The sequence below is a fragment of the Podarcis melisellensis genome, assembly GCF_964234715.1.
Source record: "Podarcis melisellensis genome assembly, chromosome: 6".
NCBI lineage: Eukaryota > Metazoa > Chordata > Lepidosauria > Squamata > Lacertidae > Podarcis > Podarcis melisellensis.
The window spans coordinates 76628343-76640523 of NC_138538.1; the positions used below are offsets into that span (position 1 = coordinate 76628343).

At 43.3% G+C, this 12181-nt stretch overlaps 2 long non-coding RNA genes across 2 annotated transcripts in view; one reads left to right on the forward strand and one right to left on the reverse strand.

The window, feature by feature from the left end:
• Nucleotides 1-12181, forward strand: part of LOC309372470 — a 65165-nt gene that overhangs the window by 15410 nt on the left and 37574 nt on the right. The gene's annotated exons all lie outside the window — the stretch shown is intronic.
• LOC309372476 lies at nt 1436-8163 on the reverse strand. Its single transcript, XR_014169522.1, has 2 exons — nt 7916-8163; nt 1436-1918 (listed from the first exon to the last, which is right to left on the reverse strand). It is a non-coding gene; the product is annotated as an uncharacterized lncRNA (long non-coding RNA).

Genomic DNA, 12181 nt, shown 5'->3' on the forward strand with positions numbered 1-12181 from the left:
ATTTACAGAGGGAGGCTATAGAACTCAGCCTCTTGGGTAATGGTGTTGTCCCAAGTGAATCCCACCCCCAACTCTCCCACTTCCTCATTTGTCTCCTCTAAGGATGCTCTGTCTTCAAGCTCTTTGCTCTCCTACTTTTAATGCTCACCAGGTTCTGGGAGATGGAGGGTCTTGAATGCTTTCTAATGACAATGTATCAGTCAGGTGTCACTCTGGCTCTTCCATGATTTCCCAGCTTTCCCCCTCATCTGCCTCTGAGCTGCGACCTCCCTCAAAGCCCTGTTGTAAATCTATACTGCCTTCCTCTTCGTCCTCCCTGGAAGGGTCAGGATGGGGAGGCAGTCTCCACCATTGCTCCTCTGCCCACCCCCTGACATCAGCCAACCTTTTAGACATGTAAATAGGGTGCTTAACAGACCCAGCTGGGTCCATTAATTTAACAAAGAAAGTGATCTGACCATTTCAGCAGCTCCTTTTACTGCACACTACAAATTTACAGATACTAAATCACAGGCTTGGAAGCTATGTTGTTGCTCAATCGTTTAGTCATGTCCAACTCTTCGTGACCCCATGGACCAGAGCACGCCAGGCACTCCTGTCTTCCACTGCCTCTCGCAGTTTGGTCAAACTCATGCTGGTAGCTTCGAGAACACTCTCCAACCATCTCGTCCTCTGTCATCCCCTTCTCCTTGTGCCCTCAATCTTTCCCAACATCAGGGTCTTTTCCAGGGAGTCTTCTCTTCTCATGAGGTGGCCAAAGTATTGGAGCTTCAGCTTCAGGATCTGTCCTTCCACTGAGCACTCAGGGCTGATTTCCTTAAGAATGGATAGGTTTGTTCTTCTTGCAGTCCATGGGACTCTCAAGAGTCTTCTCCAGCACCATAATTCAAAAGCATCAATTCTTCGGTGATCAGCCTTCTTTATGGTCCAGCTCTCACTTCCATACATCACTACTGGGAAAACTACTGGCTGGAAGCTATAGGCATCATACAAATCAACCCCTGAATCCTATGACAGTACTTTTGCAAACCTTGGTGATCCCCCAGGCATGCTGATTCCTTTCCCTTGCTTTTTGCTGGCACCATTTCCACCCTTCCTCTCTCCACCTGAGTTCACCGCTAAAGGGAGTGATGAATACATGCTTATTTTTCAGTAGCTTCACATGCTTAGGATCATAGCCTCATAAATCAGAGCGGGTGGGTTATACCCTAATCTAATATTCATGTTCAGGTCATTCATGCCCATAATATCCACTTTATTCTTTTTTGGCTTTTGATTAACTTCAAAAAAATTAATAAATGATAAAGTAAGTCAAGAACAATTCTAAGGAGACAAGGTTAAATCATAAACATTCAGATTTACATAACTGTTGAAATATTTAAAACATCATTTCTAATGAACTCATGTCAGTGCAATTAAGCACAAAGTCTCTGCAAAGAATAAATATGGGTTTTTATTATTATCAGCGCTGCTAAGCCTTTAGCACATCTGTGGCTCCATTTTGAATTCCTTCCTTATAAAATTGTGGGAACCAACATGCCTTCTGATTAGCCCATTTCCATTATATACATATTCAACACATAATTAGAACATTTCAAAACTATTCTATAGAACACACAATAAAAGGCGAGCAAAATTAGAAATGGAACGTGCATATTATGAGTTTTCAAATGCCTTCTGTGTGGAACTATCTACCAATATTATTACAAGACATTTTTCCTAGAAGTAATTTCGTTGTACAATGTACTGACATGGGCGGTGATCCTCAGCTCCCATGGTGAAATGTGGATCTTCAGACCTCCCAGTTTGTACCTCAGGTCCCTCACTAAACCTCACTCCCTTCCCAGGCTGTACTAGGCCTCTCCAGGCCACCTTTGTCCATGCTCTCCTTGAGTGCTGTTACCTGATGAAAAGTGACCTGAAAGATAGAGAGATGTTTGCATGTACGGGGTGTATGAGATAAACAAATGGTAAGAAGATGAGGTGCCAGGACTCATAATGTGCTAAAACTGCCATGGGTTCCAGCACAAAATGGCCACCAGAAAAAAAGAGAGGTGATGGTACTGTACCATCTCTCTCACACACAAAAATTTGTCTGTGGCTGGAATGTGCAAAGGTAAGAATCATAGCAAATGCATACCCTCCAACATTTCTTCAATGAAAATAGAGACATCCTATTCCATCATCACCGTTTTATAATTTATACCCTGCCCATCTGACTCTGGGTAGCTTCCAACCTATATAAAAACATTTAAAAAGGTTAAACATAAAAAAATCTTTCCTATACAGGGCAGCCTTCAGATGTCTTCTAAAGACTGTATAGGTAGTTATCTTCTTGGATCAAGGGTAGCATAACTCCATACCCTCCAACATTTATCCGATGAAAATAGGGACAGCCTAAGGAAAAGTGGAAATTCCGGGATCAAATCAGAAACAGGGGTGGCTTCTGTAAATCCGGGGATGTCCTTGGAAAACAGGGACACTTGGAGGGTCTGCAGTTATTCCACCCACTTTTGCCTGTGGCCTGATCCAACACTGCCCTGTGGCCCTGGTTGGTTCCCCACGAGGGAACACAGCTTTCAAACTGGAAAAAAGTCCCCTGCTTCAGAACCTATAAAAATGGAGCCTCATTTTTATACCTTTAAAATAATGTTTATCATTAAAAATAATTCATTTCATTCCACCATACATGCTTATAAGGGTTGCTGCTAAAATCAGACAAAATATATAACCTACATACAGCAGTAAGATGAATTGGCTAATTCAGGAAGGGACCTCTGCACCCGAATAGATGTGAAATGCTGGGAAATTGTCAAAAAGAAGGAGCATAGCACCACTAAATTGCCGTAGATCAGTTCGCGAGTATCAATATTTTTACGAGTGTATTTTAATAACTTGAAGCCAGTGAGGTATCAGTGTTGCCAAAAGCATTTGTGAAAAACTGTGAGCAGTTTCAGGACCATGCTTATTTTATTATTTATTCCTTCAACTTCTTTTTAACCTGCCTTTCAGGATACAAATATCTCCATGGTACCTTACAAGAAACACTAAACCACATTTTCTAAACTCTTCCCACATAAATAAAGCCACCGGGATCCTTAACACAAGGCTGTTGGTGGAATAATAACACTCTGGTGGGGAAGGGATAGTCCCAGTAGTGCAGACTCTGAGGTGGTCTCTGCTTGCCTCCCATTTTCTCCTGGAATCCATCCCACAGGACAGTTGATGGCAGCTCCCCCTATGGGTGGGAGGACAGGAAACTCTTGCAGAAACAGGCCCTGAGGAGGCTTTCTTCAATGCTTTTTGACATTTTCCCAGAGCTTCAGTACCTGCTCTGGAAAATGGCATACATTTATTAAAATACACTAATTAAAAATGGGATGTGCTGAAACAAAATATTACTTATTGGCATTGATACTTATGAACTGATTTAGTGGTGCCAGGTTCTTTCAGTGGGAACAGTGTTAATGGAATCCTTTGTTAAAAGAGTTTACTTGGATCACAAGCCATGATTTACATTGTTTAAAATTGTTCAGGACAGCAGATTTAAATCTAAGAAAGCATTAAGTGAGCCCCTGCTCCTCTTGCCAGCTTGTTTAAATTACATGCATGGCAACAATTTTCCATCTCTTGTGTTATTATGTTGAAATTCTCTTCCAAAACAATTCTGCATTTCCTCTAGAAACCTCAGCTGTGCTCAGTTCACTATGAAGTGAGATTCTCCTTGGTTTTCTGATCATGTAAGGAAGGGCTCTCTGTCAGCAACAAATGCAAATTTTGGAGTGAAGTTAAACAAGCAAGCAACCTATTGATCCCATTGGCAGCCCTTGGCCTGACCTTCAATACTAAAAACAAACAAACACTGAAAGCACCTTCTAATGGACAATATGCACTGAAATCTCAAAAGACAATTATAGACGTTTTGTGAGCATGCTATCTACCACATGGCGAGGCTCATTTACCCCAGGAAAGTGCATGAACCTTAATTGGCTGAATTCTGCTAATTGCCATAGTTAATAATGCTAATAATGTGGGTTTTTCTTTTGATGCTGTGACTTCTTCAAGAATGAAGCACTTACCTGCAACAACAAAAATAAAAAAAATAAAACTGTGTAACTGGTATTTATAAGCCTGTAGTGGAATGAACATTTGCATTAGTAAAAAGCAGATGATTGGGCAAAGCTCAGAGTAAGAATGAGGGAGAGATTTGCTTACTTCACTTTAATGCAGACATACTTAGTTCTTTACTGAGTATGTGAACTGAAAATTCAGGTATTATTTGAAATTTGCACTTTGCATGAATTTTGCAATGCAGTTCTCTGACGAAAAAAAGTGTAGGAAAAGCATATGTTAGGGAGACAGTGTGCACAAAATATGCAAAGTGAAAATAATGTACACAAATCCATTATATTAGGGGAAATTGTTTGTGAAAATGCATGTTTGGAGAAATGCAAACAAACATGTATGTGAATTTTTACGGAGACTTTGAAAGTCATTAAACAATTCTATTACATGATCTAAAAATGGAACAAACAGAAGACTAGAAAAGTGAAAAATAGAGGGAAGCCAAAAATGGACAGATTTATCCATCTTTAGCCCAGACCTCAGCATTGCAATGCCCTTCTTAAAACTGATTGTAGGGCTTGCCACACGTGATCAAGACATACCATATAACAGGAGGAGGAAGGAATTGACTGAAATGGAGAACCTTTCCTACAAAGATTGGCCAGAAACATTTGAGGATTTCTAATTCAGATGTATAGGGTGTTTCAGTTTTTAAAAAGGCAAATAAGAGGATGAAAGTAGAGCCGTATAAAGTAACTCCGAAAGTGGATAAATAAATGCGTTCCTCCCTCTCAAAATACTAGAATCTGGACTTATCCAATGAATCTGAATGTTGGAAGTTTCAGGAAGGGCAAAAGAAAGTGCTTCTCCAATTTTATAGCTGAACTATAAAATTCATTCCCAAAAGATGTAAGGATGACCACCAAACTGAATGGCTTTTGGAGGGAATTAGACTAATTAGGAGGAAAAGGCAAGCAATGGCTTATAGTCATGATGGCTGTACAGTGGTACCTCGGGTTACATACGCTTCGGGTTACAGACGCTTCAGGTTACAGACTCCGCTAACCCAGAAATAGTACCTCGGGTTAAGAACTTTGCTTCAGGATGAGAACAGAAATCGTGCTCTGGTGGCGCGGTGGCAGCAGGAGGCCCCATTAGCTAAAGTGGTGCTTCAGGTTAAGAACAGTTTCAGGTTAGGAATGGACCTCCGGAACAAATTAAGTACTTAACCCGAGGTACCACTGTATTACCTCCAATATCCACATGCCTCTGAATACCAATTCCTGCGGATTTCAAGCGCGAAGGGTGCTGTTGCATTCATTTCTGCTGTTGAGCTGCCAATAGACATCTGCTTGGCTATTGCAAGGTTCGAATGCTAAATTTGATGGGCCTTGGGTATGCTCTGGCAGGGCTCGTCTTATGTCCTTGAATGTACTGAATAAAATCAATAAACAAAAAGTTCCAATTACTTAGAACGTTTACTGTTGACAAGGCAACAGTGCTTGCTGGAAACATTTTTTCATCATGAGAATTAGCACAGGTTCATAGGGGATTCAAGACCTCAAACGTAACATGGCTTAGCCAATAGTGAAATCTGCAATTGGGGGAGGGGGGAGAAAGCATTTGTTTCATTAAAACCCTCTTCCAAGTAAGGCTGAAACAAGGTGTTTTGGTCAAACACTAGTGTTTCCCAAACTTGGGTCTCCAGCTGCTGTTTTTTTGACTACAACTCCCATCATCCCTACTTAAGCAAGACCAGTGGTCAGGGATGATGGGAATTGTAGTCCAAAAACAGCTGGAGACCCAAGTTTGGGAAACACTGGTTTGCACCAAAAGCAGCAGTTTCATATCTTCTCTTCTTCCCTCCCAGCCCCTCCAGTATCAAGTAATCTGACTCAGTACCACTCCATTGGCTACCATGTGCAACAGTATCCAATATTTCCCTCTATTACAGAATTTTTTGCTCCACCGGACCATAGGGCACACCTAGTTTTTAGGGGGGGGGGGTTAAAGAAAAAAATTATTTCCCCCCCCCAGCCCCAAAGAGCAAAGAAGCCAAGACAGCGAGCGAGATCCATCCCGCTGGCTGTCTTGGCTTCTTCTTTAGCCGCGCGCAACCTCTCCAGCCGGGAGAGGCTGCGTGCGGCTTTGGCAGAAGCCAAGGCAGCAAGCGGGATGGATCCCACTCACTGTCTTGGCTTCGTTTTTAGCCACGGGGCTGGGGCGGGGGAAGCCCGAGCTTCCCCCGCCCCTAGCCCCCAGAACGGGTCCGGGAGCGGCGGTGAGGTTCCACGCAACCTCGCCTTTGCTCCCGGAGCTTGCTGCTATCCGCAAGCCTTCTGAACCTGGCGGGAACTCCCGCTGGGCTCCGAAGGCTTGCGGATAGCTGCCTGAAGCCCAGGGTGTGCAGTGGGAGTTGGCGCTGCGCTCCCCGGGATTCAGGCTGCAGGCTGCTATTTGCAAGCCTTTGGAGCCCAGCGGGACCTCCTGCTGCGCTCCGAAGGCTTGCGGATAGCTGCCTGAAGCCTGCATTCGCTCCATAGGACGCACACACATTTCCCCTTCATTTTCAGAGGGGGGAAAGTGCGTCCTATAGAGTGAAAAATACGGTAGATATTACTGGGGGAGGAGGGAGATACTTTCAGCAGCGGCCTCACAATCTCCTTAATGTCTGTTCCATCCAATGCATGCATGGTACAGCAGCCTAAGCCAACTACAAAGCAAATACATTTTAAATTATTTCCCTTGGGGGATTTCTCTCTTTTTCTTTTTTGCATTGCTCATATTTGCCCTTTAGACACTTGGAAGCCCTGCAAGCCAGCTTGTTGTGCTTTGTGTGCTCCTAATGATTAAGGCAGAATAAAAAAAGCCTGCAGATGGAACGTAGTTGGACCTGACATTTCAACTCCGGATCTGACGAGGGAATTCATCTATCCTAAGTAAACCTTTCCTCCTACAGTGGGAGCTCCTCCATTTGAGCCTGCATGAACTTGACTAAAGCTTTGTTAGAAGTCCCCTCGGACACTGCTGACACTCTCTCAGGTTGCTGACAGCAAAACCCTGCAGATTGCTCCAGGGCTTTTCTGCATCGCTTCATCTGCTGCTATGATCAGGTTTTTTAAAGTTCGCCTTGAAGTTTTTGCCTGTGAGGCTCTGAAAGGCAAATACTTCTAAAAGCATATTCGGCAGTTTTGATGGAAAACCCAGAAAATCGCACTGATAGCCTTAATGAGGAGGGGGGTTGAAGCACTCGAATCAACTACAAAGCAGATTTTGAAAGAGTTATATGGTGCTTCATTACATTAAAAGGTAGCACAGTGCATTCTCAAATGATTGGTTTACTGCTTGATAGGACGTCTTACTCCTTCAGCAGCCAATGTCCTTGGTTCAAAGCTACATAGCTAAGCCTTCCCTGGAGCACCTACTGAGCACACCATCTGTTTGACAGGCAGGGGGCAGCAGGTAAGGAATAAATGCAGCACCCTCTTTCAGACAGCTGATTGGTGCTACTCAGAGGCTCTGACTGGGCGTATATTTGCACCACACTGCTGAGAATCTCAGTGACAGCAGCCATTTTGTATACACAAGGCCTACTTATGATGGTGGATAATAATTGCATATTGCTCCCTAGCTCCATCAGGGTGAATAGATAATAACTTCACTTACATATTCTGGTAAATATATTATAGCAGGCATAGTCAACATGGTGTCCCCAAGACGTTGTTGGACTCCAACTCCCATCAGCCCCAGTCAGCATGACTAATGGCCAGGGGCAGTGGGAGTTGTAGTCCAACAACACTGAGAGAGCAATACCTCTCAATGGCTAGCTCTTCTTTATAGAGTTACTCACTAGAGCTTGATTCCTACCAGATCCTGAGTTGTATTTGCTTTGCAGCTGTGTGAATGTATCGCTGTAGCCTGAAATATACAATCAAATATTTATTCTGCTAATGTGAAGGTAAGGGAGGTATTTACTTACAGTACAGTATCTATAATAAGAAAATCCAACTTCCACGCCACTGCTTTTCCTAAATCCATGTCAGGGCCATCTTTAAATCTCACTTTTTCCTTTTAAAGCACTAATTTTCCAATATCCTGGTAACTGTGGGGTATAGAAGTGGTACAAAGTCAGTCAGATACAGGTATTATATCTAATAATGGTGCTTACATTTATTTATGACAAGATAATTAAGTGTGTAAGCTTATCTGGCTACTTTAAAATAGCAACATATCCTTAAATGAGTGTGCACTTTATCAACTTGTGACTGTCACTGTTTATTATTTTACAAAATTTATATACTGCTTGATGGTAGTAAACTGTTTAGGTGGTTTAAAAGATATATTGAAATTGGCGATAAAAATAGCAAAAAAACATAATTAATATTAACAGTAAACAAGACTAAAACACATCAACATCTGCATATACTATTATACTAAAGGAGCTTTAATGAAGCAGTTAATTAAAACCCTTTAACCAAATTGCCCTTTTTATTCTCTCTGTCTCAGTTAAGGTTCATCAACACTATAACTGAGAACTATGCTGAAGCCCCTTGTTCCAACCCTTTGCTGGTCCACTGCAGTGCAAGTTTGCCTTCCTGTCCTGGCCTGGAAATCTTCCTTCTGGTATTCTGCTGTCAGAATACCAACAACTCTAATTCATTCCAATCAACTAGCCAACTCCAACACTCCTCTGATGACCAGCACCCAATCAGCACCACTTCTTCTGGCCCCACTAATCCAGCTCTAGCCAATCACATTGTCTAACCAAGCATTCTAAACCTGTACCCACCAATCAAAATATGCATATTGTCTGTCTCTCTTTGGCATACTGAGAATTCTAACTCACCCCTGCCAGTTACAGCCCCACATTAACAGTTAAACTGCCTCTCAACAAACCAAACAGAAAATGTTCCTCATCAAACACATTGCAACACACATTATAATTCATATGTCACAACACATTGCACAATACCCATTACAACGTAATTCAGGTAAACTGGATTCTTTTCACAGTTACAAGCTTAGAAATATCAGATCAGCAACATGAAAAAAATATTGCAGAATATTTTTCCTCATACGAAAACACAAGAACCAGCCATTAGTCCATCCAATGCCGTGTTGCCTATCTTAAAAGCCCACCTGGGTTTCAGATGGGGGTATATCACATGGAGAGGTCTTCTGCAATGAAAGCAAGGGATGGATAAACTGTTGCCCTTCAGATGTTACTGGACTACAGCTCCCATCTTCTCTGACCACAGGCCATGCTGGCTGGGGATGATAGCAGTTGGAGTCTATAAAGATCTGGAGGCCATAGTTTCCTTATCTTAGCCTTAGACTCAAAGCAGTATTAGTGGGAAATCTATGGCACTGGGTGGTTTTCCTGTTGGACTTAGCAAAAGCTGTAGATGTGCTTCCTGTTCAAACTGAAGTTCCTAAAACGTTCACCATGAAATCCCCCCTTTTAAAAATTAGTGGACGAATATTTTCTGAATATTCTCTGGGTGCATGGAAATTCGCCTAATGCTCATATTAATTGCACTCTTGTGTATGTTTTGCTCTTCTCTCTCCCCAGTATTGCTTTTGCAAAGTAAAAGCTACAGTAGATTCTTCCACTGCAGCTACCCAGGGGATATGTTCCTTCCTATTCAAAATAACAGGCCTTTTCCTGTAATCCATACAGGATTCACATTCACAAGCAGCCATCATTAAAGCAAGAAAATTCGGTTGAAAAGGCTAATGTTCTGGATGTTCTGTATGCTTCTCACCATGCTATAGAATTTCTGCTTCTTCAATTAGCAATCATTCCCCGCAGAAATTGATAGCTGAAGGACTGATGGCCAATAATGTCCCAGAGAATGCAATACCCATTTGATTGTTGTATGAAAGAACTTATCAGCTGGAATGACCCCACATGTCATCTTTACAGCTGCCGAGAGAGCATGACTGTAAAGAGTCTGGTGTGGCAGTAACAATATTCATTGCACTAATGGAAGAGTTGGAGTTTGTATTTCGGTGTGACTCATTGGCACTCATCACACCACTTATTCATTTCAATATACACATATGTGCATTTCTGTATCTACACACACATAGTGGAAAAGATTGTGGTTTGGTGAGCTGCAGCGGGGAGGATATGTTCCTGAAAATGGCCCCCCTTCCAGTTTCCCTGATGGGTCCCTTCATTCAGTAGAGGGGGCATCATTGGTTACCATCTAAAGTGGTACCTTGGGTTACAGACGCTTCAGGTTACAGACTCCGCTAACCCAGAAATAGTACCTCAGGTTAAGAACGTTGCTTCAGGATGAGAACAGAAATTGTGTGGCAGCAGCGGGAGGCCCCATTAGATAAAGTGGTACCTCAGGTTAAAAACAATTTCAGGTTAAGAATGAACCTCCAGAATGAATTAAGTTCTTAACCCGAGGTACCACTGTACTATTTCTCAGTAACATGGGTTCAAGCTGCTCTCCCAGTCCTGGTGCCATTGCTGCTTACCTGGATGGTAAGAAACCTGAGCAGTGTGGATGTATCTATAGGACCTAGGGGAGCGGGTGGCTCAGTGGCTTGCTGATCAGAAGGTTGGTGGTTCACGCAATGGGGTGATCTCCCATTGCTGTGTCCCAGCTCCTGCCAACCTAGCAGTTCAAAAGCACACCAGTGCAAGTAGATAAATAGGTACCACTGTGGCAGGAATGCGCTCTGGTTTCCGTCACAGTGTTCTGTTGTGCCAGAAGCAGTTTGGTCATGCTGGCCACATGATCCGGAAAGCTGTCTTTGGACAAACGCCGTCTCCCTCGGCCTGCAAGCAAGATGAGTGCCGCAACCTCATAGTCGCCTTTGACTGGACTTAACCATCCAGGGGTCCTTTACCTTTACCTTCCTATAGAACCACCACCGTCAGTCCAGCACTCCCCCTGGTAATGGGGTGCAAACACAAATAATGGTATGGACCCAGGTAAGCAGCAGTGTCACCAGTGGTGAGGGGGTGGCTCTGCAGCTGTGCCCAACCACATGTGCCACTGCTAGTCTTGAATATGAAGACCAGGAACCAGATCGTTCCTGAGCTCTCATAATGATGCCAACACAACAGTCCAATTTAGCTTAACAGTGGAGGAGCGCATGTTTAGTAGCTCCGGATCTGCCTCTTGATGTCAGGATTCAAAGAATCCGATCTCTCCCATGGTGACTGCCAAGAAGCAGATAAACAAGAAGAGTTCTTACCAAGTAGTTTATTCAGTATTCACAGAGACGAAGGAATGTAGTCTCTATTAAATAATGGCGTTGCTCTGAGTAAAGTCCCATCCCCTCTGTCTCTTGTATTCTAGGTCATCCCTGCATTGGCTGATCTGAGCTTTCTGATTCTGAGCTCTCTGTTCTACTACTTTCAATGCCTGCCTGGTCCTGAGAGGGGGCGGGTCAGGAATGCTTTCCAAAGACACTGAGTCTGTCAGCTGTCTCTCTCCTGGTGATTCTTCTTCCTGCTGTTCCTCTCCCAATTTTTCCCAGCTTCTCCCCTCTGCAGCTTCTGAACTATGACCTTCTGCAAACCACTGTTCTAAATCTATCCTGTCCTCCTGTTCTCAGGAAGGTTCAGGAGAAGGGGGGCGGTTCCACCATTCCTCCTCAGTCCAGCCCCTGACACTTGAAGAAGTTACAATATCTGCAGGTCCTAGAGCATTGCTGATGCCACTCTCCAACCCACAATCATCAGATGATGCTGGGAAAGAGAGGAGCCAATTTCTCCCCCCTTTGCCCTTATTTGGAACCTTCTTCAGAACTCTTGTTCTTCAGCTGCTAGAGCATTTTGATCCAGAACACCCCGTGGACCTCAGTGCTGCACCTGCCCAGTGTTCAAACAATGCCAAAGCGGCCCTCCTCTTTTCACAGATGGAGAATTGTAAAAATCAAAACAAATTTGCACATCATAGCATCATGGTGCTAACACAGAGAAGTATGACGGTAGCTATCCGCTGTGAACCACAGGAGTACTTCCAGATGGAGGTTTATTGTGGAATCAGTGCTGCTCTTGCAGGAAAGCCTTTCATACCAGCCACATGATGTCGTGATCATCAAAATGCCTACTCACACTTAATTTAAATAATAATTTTAAAATCCTGAT